Source organism: Vitis vinifera, chromosome 15 (assembly GCF_030704535.1).
Source record: "Vitis vinifera cultivar Pinot Noir 40024 chromosome 15, ASM3070453v1".
Classification (NCBI taxonomy): Eukaryota; Viridiplantae; Streptophyta; class Magnoliopsida; order Vitales; family Vitaceae; genus Vitis; species Vitis vinifera.
Genome location: NC_081819.1, coordinates 5,235,107 through 5,249,939, shown reverse-complemented (window position 1 = coordinate 5,249,939; position 14,833 = coordinate 5,235,107).

The following is a 14,833-nucleotide window of genomic DNA, read 5'->3' as shown; positions in this document are numbered from 1 at the left end:
CAAACTAGAAATGGTTTAAATTGCCTTTAAAAGAATGAGATTTCTGTATCTTAATCTAATTGCTGATGTTTTTGTTTCGCAATGAATATAATTTCTTTTACCACTTGAAATCTTAGCAACAACATTATGCATCTTGATTTGGTGTCCCAAAAGTAATATATGAAAAGTTCTCTACCAGTTTCATTCCTCATTAGTATATATGGTAACAAATTAACAATTGATCAATAAATACTATGTTTCTAGACAGTATCAAGGGGATAAAATTTCGGGAAGCAACAAAATTTGTTTCATTTCTCCTTTTGATTCGTGCCTAGCTGGTGTATGCCCTGTTGATTGGTGTTCAATCAACTGGTGTGCTTTGATTTCAGTCCTTAGACAAGAGTAATCAACAAAATTTATAAACCTATTTCACCATATACTAGGGTAGCATTAGCTAGCATAGCATAGTGGCTCTAGGATCATCCACAGGGATGGGTTTTCAAATTACAACTGATATTAGTTCAAAACTGAATTGGTGTTTTTTCTTTTCAAGGTTAGCTTTAAAAGAAAACATAAGTATGTGTGAAAATGTTGGTTTTAAGTGAAACCAAAAATAAAGTAACTGAAATTACTTACAAAGAAAAGTGCTTCTTGGAGTTTTAGATCACTAGGCTCGGGTTCCTTATACAAAAAGGGAGATTCCGATCACTTGGATCTTTTCCTCGCATTGGGAATTTAACATATAGTTATTTCCTGAACCGGTGTGGTACAGATGCTTCCCCTTAATGGTTTCAAACATTAAATCCCTGTCATTGAATCATCTTGCAATGGTTCATACCTCTCACTTGGTATTGGCCATTCAAGGTGATCCTTAACCTTGGATTACCCGTCAAAAGCTCGCAAGAGATAACTAATGGATGTCTCCTGGGAGTCCAAAAGCTTACCAAGTGTTGGCTATTCTAGATAATCCTACCTTTAAACCACCTCCCAGAGGCTCACAAGATATAAACTAGTGGATCTCAATGGACAGAGTCCATTTGTCTTACCAAGTGTTGGCTCAGGTGATTTTAAGGGATTTTAAGTTAACTAAAAAGATAAAAACCATTATCGAGTCACACTTTCTCCTCATTAAAAATTGAAACAACGAAACTTCCACTTTTGTATCCTAAACCTTACCTAGTTTCCTTCACTCCAAGAAACAAAAAGCCTAGCCACTCATCCTTTGGGAAAACATCATCAGAGTTTGATTTGCTAGAAATAAAAATAAAAGAGAAAACAAAAAGAGAAGGTAAGGCTTACTTTATGAAAAACTATACAAAGTTCGTCTCCAAGTAAAACTCCCCCGAGATCATTTTTTAAAAGAAAATTACAATAGATATTATATAGAGAGGCTATTCACCCCTCCTACTAACTTCCCAACCAAGAAAACTTGGCATTGGTGGGTTACAAGGAGAAAATAGGGGTTTACACACAAATATCTGAAGACAAACATCAAACAGAGTCGGTGTGCAAATATCTCAGATTACAGGTGGATTTCGCAAGTTCAAATGCAACTTGCAAAAATTTCGCAAGTTGAAATTGTTCATTTTGCAAGTTGAAATTGTGGTTTTGCAAGTTACGAAATTGTCATGCAACTAATCAGCTCTCTGTCTTGCAACGATTCCTTTCCTCTTCCTATTTCGCAAGTTGCAAAAATTTCGCAAGTTGGATTCCACAACTTGCGAAATTACTGGATGGTTGATTTCTTCTATGATTTTCTTCCTTGCATCCTCGTTTGTCTTTAGCAACGGGTTATGAAGCTCCAAAGCTTAGTTTCTTCATGAATTTGAGATTCAACTTGCTTTGCCATGAACTATACAAAGATCTCCCTCATTCTTGGATTTCTTTGGTGATCAAAAAGCTATGAAAAACACCAAAACTTAACACAATTTGATTAGAAATGATTGCAAGGGTCCTTAACATGCTAATTGAGTTAAAAGGTAATAACTACTACTTAAAAGTGTTTAAAAGAGTTAATTACAAGCTATAAAATAGCACTTTTTGAGTAGTAATTACTCCTCCCAACCGACATAATGCTAGTGCTTTAGCAATGAATGAGAGAAAAATAAAAATAAACAATACTATAATTTACAACATCATGTTGATCACTCCAAAAAATTTCAAGTGGCATGATGATCATACTCTCACATGGAACATTAAAGATATAAAACTCAAACTTCAACAAGAATTATCAAATAACTTGCCTAATCACAATTCATAAAGAGAAGGCCTTATGCACATTTAATATTTAAAAGAATTTCCACTCCCAAAGGGTCAATCCTTACTCTTCCACAAAAATCTAAGTGTTACTTATTAGTTTCCAAATATAGTATGCTGAACTAATCTCTCCCCCCAACCTAGCTCTTTTTCAAATCTTAGCAAACTGACAACCTCCAATAGGCTAAGAACGCACCTCATTTATTTCACACTTTTATTTTCTTGTAAGAGTACAAAGCTTAAAGGTATTCTTTTCTAAATTGTCCATGTAACGGGGGTCCATCGATGACTCCCAACCAATTAAGGTTTAGGGCATCAAGCTTCAAGGATCTTTCGACCACTAACTCCTCGGATTTTACCCCGGACTTTTGAGATTGGAATTCAATACCCAAGCACCTACAATATGTTAAACTCCAACTATTCACCCTTGTAACGAGCATTGAGGTCGGTGACTCCCAACCAATGAAGGCTTAGGGCACCAAGTTTTAAAGATTTTCACCATATACCCCTCAAACCTTGCTCGGGTTTCAAGGCAAGTAAAACATTTTTTTTTCTTTTTCTTCTCTTTTCAAAGGCTCATTGGCCTTTCCTAAGGTGTCCCAACACTATTAAAATGAGTTCAAAGGTACCAAGTCTAAAATTTCCTAAGTCAAGGGGTGAAACAATTTTTCATCTTATAATCGGAACCTAGTGTGCACAGTGTGTGGTAAGCTTAAAGTGGAAGAAATAAGATTGAATTCAATAGAAGTTTCAACAATTCATCAACTTTAACAAGCATAATACAAACTCTAAGTCAAGTAAAAAGACAAAAATTCAATTTCTCCCATTTCATTTTGAGAATTTTTCCTTGATAACCATGAAGAGTATTAAAAAAAAAATTAATTTAAACAAAAAGTAACTAAATTACCATTTATAACCTAGCATTATAAACAATACTTCCTTCCTCAACTCCCCCCCTCCCCCAACCAACCATGTTGAATATTGCCCTCAATGTTTGAAGAGCAATTGAAAATAAAGGGAGGAAGTGGTACCTCTTGAGTGGAATAGAGTCTGAATTGTATAGGAGAACCCACATGATTCAAAAAACAAAAAAAAAATAAATGAGTAGAGGAAATAAATAAAAATATGCCAAGTATACTAAAAATGATGGATATGTATTACTTTAAGAAAGTACAATATGAAATATGCACAAGTAATACATCCAATCCCAGTATATAAAACATCAAAAACATGGGATTAATAGTTCTACTATAATAAGTAAATACAAAAAGTAGATAGATGATCAGGTAGTGATGGGAGAATCATGTGGAGACGATGGCTCTACTGTGGTCTCCTGAGTGCTTTAGATAGGAGTCTTGACCTCTGCTATAGTAGTCTCCTCATGAGGTATAGCTTGCTCAGCTGGAGTAACCTCCTTAGATGGAGTGTAAGCTCTGATGGGCCAGGCATATCATGCTCAGGTGGTGGAAGAATACCCAAATGCTGTTGTATCTGACTAAGGATGGCAGTATGCTAGGTTTGCATGGTAATAAGTTGATCCTGATGTGCACATATGACTGCCATCTACTAGAAGAGAGCACCTTGAGTGGTGCTCAATGTCTACAATGTATGACGTAGGCCTCTAAACTCTGAAGTGGAAATGGTGAAAGAGGACTCAGATGGAGAGGTGCTGATGTAGCTTGTACAACTGGTGGAGCTTCAGGAGTGGTAGGAGGAGCAGAAGATGTAGCCTCAGGCGTGGGCACTGTAGAAGGTGCTGCAAGGGAAAGTGGTATGATCTCTGTAGGTATCTTAGCCTGTTGTGCCTGTTGTGCCTATGGTGACTGCTCATCCTATGGGGGCTCTGAAGGTGCTGGCATATTTGGGGCTCCTGGAGGTGCAACATAGGTCGTTAAATGATTTCATTTGTCAAGAGTGAATAGCTCTCGACAAATGTGACTGCGCTCAAGTTGAGGCTCAGAAAGATAACCTAAATGCTCTAATATCTGATAGAGTAGCCTAGGAAAAAGTAATGGAATGACATCTGCTCTCTAGAGCTTCTTCATGTGGACCTTCTCTTCAAAGTGGAGAAGAAAGGTCATAATCAAATGATGAGGGCCAAAGTAGAAACCCTCTGATATCCAAAATAAAGCCTCCAATATAGCTCATCTCCTATGCACCATATGCTGAAGTGGAAATATGTTGGAGCGCAACACCACATCTACAAGGAGCATCCTAGGTGGAAGCTCCTTCTTAAGAAGAAATGAGCGTGTAAAGGTCTCCCTAGACAATATACGAACCATGTCCCTCTGAGAAAAATGGGGCCACTCTCTGAAATCCACTGGACTCATAGGCGCATATGGAATATGCAGGGCATTTGCAATGTGTCTAGCTCCAAGGATACCATGGCATCCATCAATAGTGAAGTGGGTGACATTAGGATTCTGGACGCGACGAGTAGTCATAGACTGATAGAAGTCTATTGCTACTCTGGGATAGAAGAAGTCCCTAGAAGTCATCAGGTGCTCCAAATGGTATCTCTGCAGTAGGCGAAATGAATCTCTAAGCTCTGTCTATTATCTGAAAGTCTCCATATCAAAACATAGCTCGGACTGGAATGACCTGGCTCTGCAATCCAAATTTCCCTCAATAGGTGGCTGTGTAACCATAGGTTGCCTAATAATTGCTTCTGGAGTCATCCTAGAAGGAATCTGAGACTCTATAGCAAGTGGCTGAGGCTGTGGAGGTGCAGATGACTCTCCTAGGCTTGAAACTTTAGCTTTCTTTGCAGGAGGGTGACGAACTAATCTCTTGGGGCATGAAGTGCTTGCCCCAGGTATAGTGGATGGTCTCCTTCTCTCATATTTGCACTGAGGAGGGTTAGATGGCACTCCACCCTCAGAATGTGGAATGGCAGGGGCTTGTGGGGCCTCAGATGTGGAATCCCACGTAGGTGAAGCTCTTGGCCTTGGATTGCAAGTTGATGGAGACGCGGCATGGGCTCCTCTTGTCTTGGACATGGCTGAAATGGAGAGGAATTGCTTGGCTTGTGTTCCACAGGGTGCGTGTTGGATGCGCGGAGGTGCTTCCTCTTCAAACACACGACCTCAAGGCTTCCAATGGAGAAGATGCTCTGGAATTTGGGTCTTCGCAACTTGATAGGGCTTTTTTGCAACTTGGAATGGCTGTGCAAAATGAAAATGGAAGAAATTAGGGGTTTAAATATGGATTTAAACAACGGTTGGCATTTTTGCAAGTTCCCTGGAATTCGCAAGTTGATTCGCAAGTTGCCCCATTTCGCAACTTGATTCGCAAGTTGATTCGCAGGCTGTGAAAATGGAAAATGAACTTAGGAAATGGCACATGTGTGCTTGGAGGTGCTTTCGCAGGCTACGAAAATTTTCGCAAGTTCAATAGTGGACTTGCGAATTTGAGCTTTGAGGATTTCGCAAGTTGAAATTTTGCTCTATTTTTCAAGCTTTTTCTCATTCTTTGGTTCTTTAAGGCTTTCCTCCAATTCTTTTGAAGTTCCTCCTAATTTCGATCATCCAAAAAGTATATGTTAGATCAAAATAAAATAAATTAAAGCTAAAATTAAAATTAAAACAAATAATAAAGCTTTTAAATCAAAAAAATTGAAACAAAAAAACATGGACTTTGGTTAGTCTTCAGAAAGACTAAGTCCATCTACCCCTTTTTGGTTAAGATTGTTGTGGCTCAAGGAAACTGACTTCCTCCTTGTCTTGATTGAAAGGCTCCATGAATGGCTTGAGACGGTGGCCATTGACTTTGAAAGTGTCTGTGCTATTGGAATTGAGTAGTTCCACTATTCCGTTGGAATGCACTTGGTGAATAATGAAAGGGCCTATCCACCTTGATTTTAGATTTCTTGGAAAGATGTGGAGCTTAGAGTCATAGAGTAAGACTCGTTGTCCCTTTTGAAATTCTTTGTTGGAGATTAACTGATCATGCCACCTTTTCATCCTCTGTTTTGAAATTTTGGAATTGATATAGGCCTCATTTCTCAATTCCTCCATCTCATTAAGATCTAAGCACCTCTTCATACCGGCTCTATTCAAGTTCATGTTTACCTTCTTAATTGCCCACCAAGCCTTGTATTCAACTTCCACTAGGAGATGGCATGCTTTGCCATAGACTAAGCGATAAGGAGACATGCCAAGAATAGTCTTGTAAGCTATTTTATATGCCCATAGTGAATCATGGAGCTTAACAGACCAATCTCTTCTGGTCGTGTTCACCACCTTCATCAATATATTCCTGATTTCCCTGTTTGCTAACTCAACTTGCCCAGAAGTCTGAGGATGATAAGGTGTAGCTACCTTGTGCTTCACCCCATACTTGGCTAAGAGAGTTTCAAAAGGCTTGTTGCAAAAATGAGTACCTCCACCACTAATTATGGCCTTGGGCACCCCAAATCTTGAGAAGATGTTCTCTTTGAGAAACTTGAGAACAACTCTGTGGTCATTATGTTTACACAGGATTGCCTCAACCCATTTAGAAACATAGTCTACCCCTACCAAAATGTAAGAGTTACCAAAAGACATAGGGAAAGGTCCCATGAAGTCAATGCCCCAAACATCGAAAAGATCAACTATTAAAATAGGGTTCATAGGCATTTGGTTCCTACATGTTAACTTCCCAAGCCTTTGGCATCTATCACAGCTCCTGCACATGGTGTGAGCATCTTTGAAAAGTGAAGGCCAACTGAAACCTGATTGCAACACCTTCATGGATGTTTTCTGAGAGGCAAAGTGGCCTCTACATGCGCTTTCATGGCAATGACTGAGGATCCCTTGTTGCTCTTGTTTAGGGACACACTTCCTTATTATTTGATTTGCACAATACTTGAAAAGAAAAGGTTCTTCGCAATAGTAGGCATGAATTTTTGCAAAAAAGTGCTTCCTATCTTGTGTTTTCCACTCACTTGGAACTTCACCAGTAACTAGATAGTTAGCAATATGAGCATACCAAGGAGCATCTTCTAACAACATGAGTGACTCCTCCAGAAAATCATCATTAATAGGCAAAGCATGGAAATTATGCACTATAGCCAACCTTGAAAGGTGGTCAGCTACCACATTCTCCACTCCTTTCTTATCTTTGATTTGGAGATTGAACTCTTGTAGTAAGAGAATCCATCTAATCAGCCTTGCTTTTGCATCTTGCTTTGTCAATAAGTACTTCAAAGTTGAGTGGTCAGTGAAAACCATAATGAAAGACCCTACTAGATAAGCACGAAATTTGTCCAAGGCAAAAACTACAGCTAAGAATTCTTTTCTTTGTGGTTGTGTAGTTTCTTTGCACTTCGTTCAATGTTTTGCTTGCATAGTAGATCACATAGGGATTTCCATCCTCTCTTTGACCAAGAACAGCTCCTATAGCAAAGTCACTGGCATCACACATCACTTCAAAAGGTAGTTGCCAATTAGGAGCCCTCATTATTGGAGCAGTTATCAAGAATTGCTTCAGTTGCTTAAAACTCTTTTGACATCTCTCATCCCATACAAATTTAGCATCCTTCACCAATAGTTCACAAAGAGAAATCTTTAATAAACCTCCTATAGAACCCAGCATGGCCAAGGAATTGCCTTACTCCTTTTACAGTTGTTGGGGATGGCAATTTGACAATAAGTTCTACCTTTGCTTTATCAACTTCAATGTCTTTCTTGGAGATGATGTGGCCAAGGAAAATTCCTTAATGTACCATAAAATGGCATTTCTCCCAGCTAAGCACTAAGTCCTCTTCAATGCATCGGTTCAGAACAACTTCTAAGTTGACTACGCATTCCTCAAATGCGCTTCCATATATGGTGATATCATCCATAAAAACTTCCATAATACGCTCCACTATTTCACTGAAAATGCTTAACATACATTGTTGGAATGTTGTAGGTGCATTGCATAAACCAAAAGACATTCTTCTGTAGGCATATGTTCCAAATGGACATGTGAAAGTGGTCTTCTCTTGGTCTTCAACATCAATTTCTATTTGAAAATACCCGAAGTAGCTGTCCAAGAAACAATAGAAAGGATGGCCTAAGACTCTCTCCAACACTTGATCAATAAATGGCAATGGAAAATGATCCTTCCTTGTCACAACATTCAATTTTCTATAATCAATACACAACCTCCAACCTGAAGTGAGGCGTGTAGCAACTTCTTCTCCCTTATCATTTTGCACCACTATGATCCCTGATTTCTTTGGTACTACTTGAGTAGGACTCACTTATGGGCTATCTGATATAGGGTAGATAATACCGGCCTGAAGTAGCTTAAGAACCTCAGCTCGCACCACCTCTTGCATATGAGGATTCAATCTTCTTTGAGGTTGACAAACTAGCTTAACTTCTTCTTCCATGTATATATGATGTGTACAGACTAACGGGTTGATACCTTTCAAGTCAAATATTTGCCATCCTATTGCTTTCTTACATCTCCTGAGAACTTCAAGTAAACACTCCTCCTGAGGAGTGGTAAGAGATGAAGATATAACAACAGGGCACTTCTTATTCTCTTCTAGGTATGCATACTTCAACTCCGTGGGTAGTGGCTTCAGAATAAGCTTTGGGGCCTCCTCTTTAACAACTTTTTGTGTCTCCTCCTCATTGAACAAAGGTAGAATTTCTTCTATCCTCCTCCAAGGTGGTAAAGTAGCAAGCAAATATGAGGGTTCAAGTAACCCTTCATCAAGACCCCTAAGACTTCCATTCAACTCCTCTTGTATTTTCTTATTACAATGCTCCTCCACTAAAGTTTCAATGATGCACACCTTTTCTGGACCTTCTTCTTCTTCCGAATTGATTGGCTTCTTACACATATAGAAGATATTGAGCTCCAATGTCATGTTGCCAAATGTGAGTTGCATGAGTCCATTCCTACAATTGATGATTGCATTTGATGTAGCTAGGAATGGTCTTCCAAGTATGATAGGAACATAATTAGTTCATTTGACATTTGGGTTTGTATCAAGAACAACAAAATCCACTAGATAGTAGAAATTGTCAACTTGAACTAAGACATCTTCAATCATCCCTCTTGGAATCTTCACTGATCTATCTACTAGAGATAGAGTGATTGATGTTGGCTTCAATTCACCAAGTCCCAATTGCTTGTAGACAGAGTATGGTAGCAAATTCACACTTGCCCCCAAGTCCAACAAAGTTTTCTCCACTAACTTTCCTCCAATCATCACTAAGATGGTAGGGCAGCCCGGATCTTTGTACTTCACTGGAGACTTGCACTGTATGATGGCTCTTACTTGCTTATCAAGAAGGCTTTCTTATTCACATTCAACCCTCTTTTGATGGTGCACAAGTCTTTCAGGAATTTTGCATATGTCGACACTTGTTTGATCATGTCCAGCAATCAGATGTTGACCTTCACTTGCCTCAACACTTCAAGAATTTTTGATGCATTGCTGATTCCCTTTTTCCCGTGCAAAGCTTAAGGAAAAGGTGGAGGCATGTGTTTCTTCATCACATCTTCATTTATAACTATCTCCTCCAGATCTTCATTCACTATTGAATCATGGTCCTCTTTCCTTCCACTGCTCTCTTTCTTCTTCCCTTTGATTTCCTCCCTCTTCTCTATCTCTTTTTCACTCTCTATTTCATTATGTGGCTTGGGTGTTGGCAGCTCAACCTCTTTACCTCTACTCAGAGTGATCATGGCTTTGACGTCCCTCACCTGTGAAGATTCTCCCTCATGGGCCTCCACTTCATGGATGCCCTTGCAGTTTTGGTGAGGTTGAGAAGGAAACCTTCCCTTCTCTTGCACTGTGTTAAGGTTAGTGAGACTTGAGATTGAGTATTGGAGATTATCTATCTTTTGAGATAGATCATTTTGCATTCCATCCATCCTTTTATTCAACGTGTTCTCTTCACTGTTGATTCTTTGACTGAGTTGAGCATTGATGGATTTTTGGTCTCTAACAAAATCTCCCACGACCTTGCTTAGATTCATTATTGCTTGTTCAAGATTTGAAGCTTGTTGAGATGCTTGGCCTAGTTGTGTGTACTGAAGTGCTCTTGGTTTCTAGGAGAAATTTGGATGGTTCCTCCAATTTGAATTGTAGGTATTTCCATATGAAGCATTGTTATTAAGCTTGAATTGTCCAATAACATTTGCTTGATCTCCAAACATTTCTCTAACAACTGGAATTGTAGGACACTCCTCCACCAAGTGCTCATAAGATTGACAAATGGAACAGGGCATAACTTGCACTGGTGTTTCAGAAACGGCTTGCACTTCGCGTATCTTTTATAGTTCTAGCTCCTCCAATCTTCTTGTCATAGCTGCAACTTTTGCTTTCATGTCAATATCTTCATTCAAGGTATACATCTCAGCCTTAGCATTAAGAGCATTTGGTTGAGACTTCATTCTTCCCACTTCTCCCCTATTCGGTTCATCCCATCCTCTTGAAACTTCAGCAACATAATTCAAGAAATCCATGGCTTCCTCTGGATTCTTACTCATGAAATCTCCTCCACACATAGTCTCTAGGAGTTGCTTCATTGAGGAAGACATACCATCATAAAAGTAGCTCACCAATAGCCATGTATCAAAGCCATGGTGGGGACAAGCATTGATAGCTTCCATGTATCTCTCCCAACACTCATAGAATTTCTCATTCTCCTTAGCTGAGAAATTTGAAATTTGCCTTTTCAAGCCATTGGTCCTATGAGTAGGGAAAATTTTATTGAGAAATTCAGCTTGCAAATCAGTCTAAGTTCGGATACTCCCTGGCCTTAAAGAATTTAGCCAAATCCTGGCCATATCCTTCAGAGTGAAAGGAAATAGCTTTAGCCTCATCAAGTTGATTGAAGCTCCTTCTTCTTGGAATGTATTACAAACGTCTTCAAATTCTTTGATATGCGCGTAGGGATTCTCACTTTCCATCCCATGGAAAGTAGGTAGAAGTGGTACAATATGCAGTCTGATTACTAGCTGCTCTGTAGGAGGCACTATGCATGATGGTGCACTCATACGAGGTGGATGCATGCGGTCCCTCATTGATCTGAATGCATTGGGATTGTCCTGCTAACCATGGCGACTATGCTGATCTTTAGGTGTAGCTTCCATGATGTTCAAGCACAATTCCAACTATGTTTCGTGAGGTGTTTCAATTTTCACAAGTCTTCCTCCATTGTGTCGTATCCAATATGGCATACACAACTAGTAACAACTGTAACAAAAACAAAGAAAACAAAATAAAACAATACTAAAAAAAAAAAAAAAACTAAGATTAACTAAAAACTAAAATATGCTAAAATATGAACAAGTAAAAAAAAACAATTAAAAAGAGTTAGTAAAAGAAAAGAAAATTCATCAAACTTGTGATGAAGATCACAAGTGTTTTGGAAAAGGTTATATCACTGTAAAGTTAGCACCATCCTCGGCAACGACGCCATTTGATTCATGCCCAACTGGTGTATGCCCTATTGATTGGTGTTCAATCAACTGGTGTGCTTTGATTTCAGTCCTTAGACGGGAGTAATAAACAAAATTTATAAACCTATTTCACCATATACTAGGGTAGCATTAGCTAGCATAGCATAGTGGCTCTAGGATCGTCCACAGGGATGGGTTTTCAAATTACAACTGTTATTAGTTCAAAACTGAATTGGTGTTTTTTCTTTTCAAGGTTAGCTTTAAAAGAAAACATAAGTATGTATGAAAAGGTTGGTTTTAAGTGAAACCAAAAATAAAGTAACTGAAATTACTTACAAAGAAAAGTGCTTCTTGGATTTTTAGATCACTAGGCTCAGGTTCCTTATACAAAAAGGGAGATTCCGGTCACTTGGATATTTTCCTCACATTGGGGATTTAACATATAGTTATTTCCCGAACCGGTGTGGTACAGATGCTTCCCCTTAATGGTTTCAAACACTAAATCCCTATCACTGAATCATCTTGCAATGGTTCATACCTCTCACCTGGTATTGGCCATTCAAGGTGATCCTTAACCTTGGATTACCCATCAAAAGCTCGCAAGAGATAACTAATGGATGTCTCCTGGGAGTCCAAAAGCTTACCAAGTGTTGGCTATTCTAGATAATCCTACCTTCAAACCACCTCCCAGAGGCTCGCAAGAGATAAACTAGCGGATCTCAATGGACGAAGTCCACTTGCCTTACCAAGTGTTGGCCCAGGTGATTTTAAGGGATTTTAAGTTAACTAAAAAGATAAAAACCATTAACGGGTCACACTTTCTCTTCATTAAAAACTGAAACAACAAAAGTTCTACTTTTGTATCCGGAACCTTACCTAGCTTCCTTCACTCCAAGAAACAAAAAGCCTAGCCACTCATCCTCTGGGAAAACATCCTCAGAGTTTGATTTGCTAGAAATAAAAATATAAAAGAAAACAAAATGCGAAGGTAAGGTAGAGCAGAGCTCTATGTATTACTTTCTGAAAAAATATACAAAGTTCTTCTCCGAGAAAAACTCCTCCGAGATCTTTTTTTAAAAGAAAATTACAATAGATATTATATAGAGATGCTATTCACCCCTCCTGCTAACTTCCCAACCAAGAAAACTTGTCATTGGTGGGTTACAAGGAGAAAATAGGGATTTACACACAAATATATGAAGATAAACATCAAACAGAGTCGGTGCGCAAATATCTCATATTACAGGTGGATTTCGCAAGTTCAAATGCAACTTGTGGAAATTTTGCAAGTTGAAATTGTCAATTTCGCAAGTTGAAATTATGGTTTCACAAGTTGTGAAATTGTCTTGAAACTAATCAGCTCTCTGTCCTACAACGATTCCTTTCCTCTTCCTATTTCGCAAGTTGGATTCCATAACTTGCGAAATTGCTGGATGTTTGATTTCTTCTGTGATTTTCTTCCTTGCATCCTTGTTTGGCTTTGGCAAAGGGTTATGAAGCTCCAAAGCTTAGTTTCTTCATGAATTTGAGCTTCAACTTGCTTTTCCATGAACTATACAAAGATCTCTCTCATTCTTGGATTGCTTTGGTGATCAAAAAGCTATGAAAAACACCAAAACTTAACACAATTTGATTAGAAACAATTGCAAGGGTCCCTAACATGCCAATTGAGTTAAAAGGTAATAACTACTACTCAAAAGTGTTTAAAAGAGTTAATTACAAGCTATAAAATAACACTTTTTGAGTAGTAATCACCTTTGCTGTCTAGGTGACATTGTGGAATAACTACATGTAGCCTTTGATGAAGGATCAGTACTATCGACGGTGAAGAAGTTGGACAGGTTGAACTCTCTCTTCATGGCTCTGTATACATTGTCTAATCCTTCCTCCATGAGCTCCAGAACTTTCTATGGCATTGGCAGTGTGTTGATTTCAATTGGCCCTTCCAACATCTTCGCCACTTCCCCCATTGAAGGCCTCATGAAAACCTCATCTTGAATGCACCAAAAGCCAGTTTTCAATGCTCTCTCCAATTTCTCTTCCTCCACTACCCCTTCTAGTCACCTATCTGCAACTTTTCTTGTCATCCCATTATTCATTTCCTAGAAGAATTGACATTTTTATTAGTAAAATATCAAACACTTAACAATTTGTGATTTACAGAAATAAGAACTTGACTGATCTATACCTTAAAAGCCCACCTAGGATAGAAGAATTCTTCTGCATCAAAAGTCATGTCAAGGTTTCTCTAGCCACCAACGATCTCCAGGAGAAGCATTTGGTAACTGTAGACATCGGCTTTTATAGTAATAGGCCGGTTGCTAACCCATTCTAGAGCTAGATAACCCCTAGTTCCTCTCACCATAGTGACAACATGTGAATGCTCACTGCCCATCAACTTTGCTAGTCCAAAGTCTGAAACATTTGGACAGAAATTCTCATTTAGAAGTGTAGAGTTTGCCAACTATCAAGTGACAAGTGGCAAGGTTGTTGACTAAGCTCAACTAACAAACAGTAAAGCTTATTGACCAGGGTAGGAAATAATGGCTATCTTGGGAGTATTGTTAGTTAGTTAGAAGTTTTGATTGTTATAAAAAAATGTGCAGACTCGGGAAAACTTGATTAGGGCATCCAATTGTATAGAATAGAAAGCAAGAAAAGAAGAGATCTTTGAAATCCATAACCATACGGTTGTTTCGGTTTTCTTGTATAGAAAGAAAGAAATAGAGGTGAGGAGGGTTCTTAGGGAAAAACTGTAATTTCTTTGTTTTTGATTCTTGTGTAAACTCTAGTTGGTACAGTTTAATAAAGGCTTCAGGAAATCAATGTGGATGTAGATCAAGTTGATCGAACTACGATAATTCTCTTGTGTTCTTGATCTTCATTGATTGTGTACAAGCTATTTGATTTTATTCCTTAGAGAAGTTCTTTGTTAAATGGTCGTCTCTTTTTTGTTTAGTTTCTACTCTAACAATCCCTAGTTCAAGGCTGGTTTTCTCAACAATTGGTATCAGAGTCATTTGGGTTATAACGGGGACTACAAAGTTCGATGTAGAAAAGTTTACAAGCATAAAAGATTTCAGGTTATGGAGACTAAAGATGAGGGCAATACTGGTTCAACAGGGGCTCCAAGATTCCTTACTTGGAGAGAAAAACCCGCCTAGTTCCATGCAAGAAAAGGAGAAAATAGAATTGCTGGAGAAAGCTC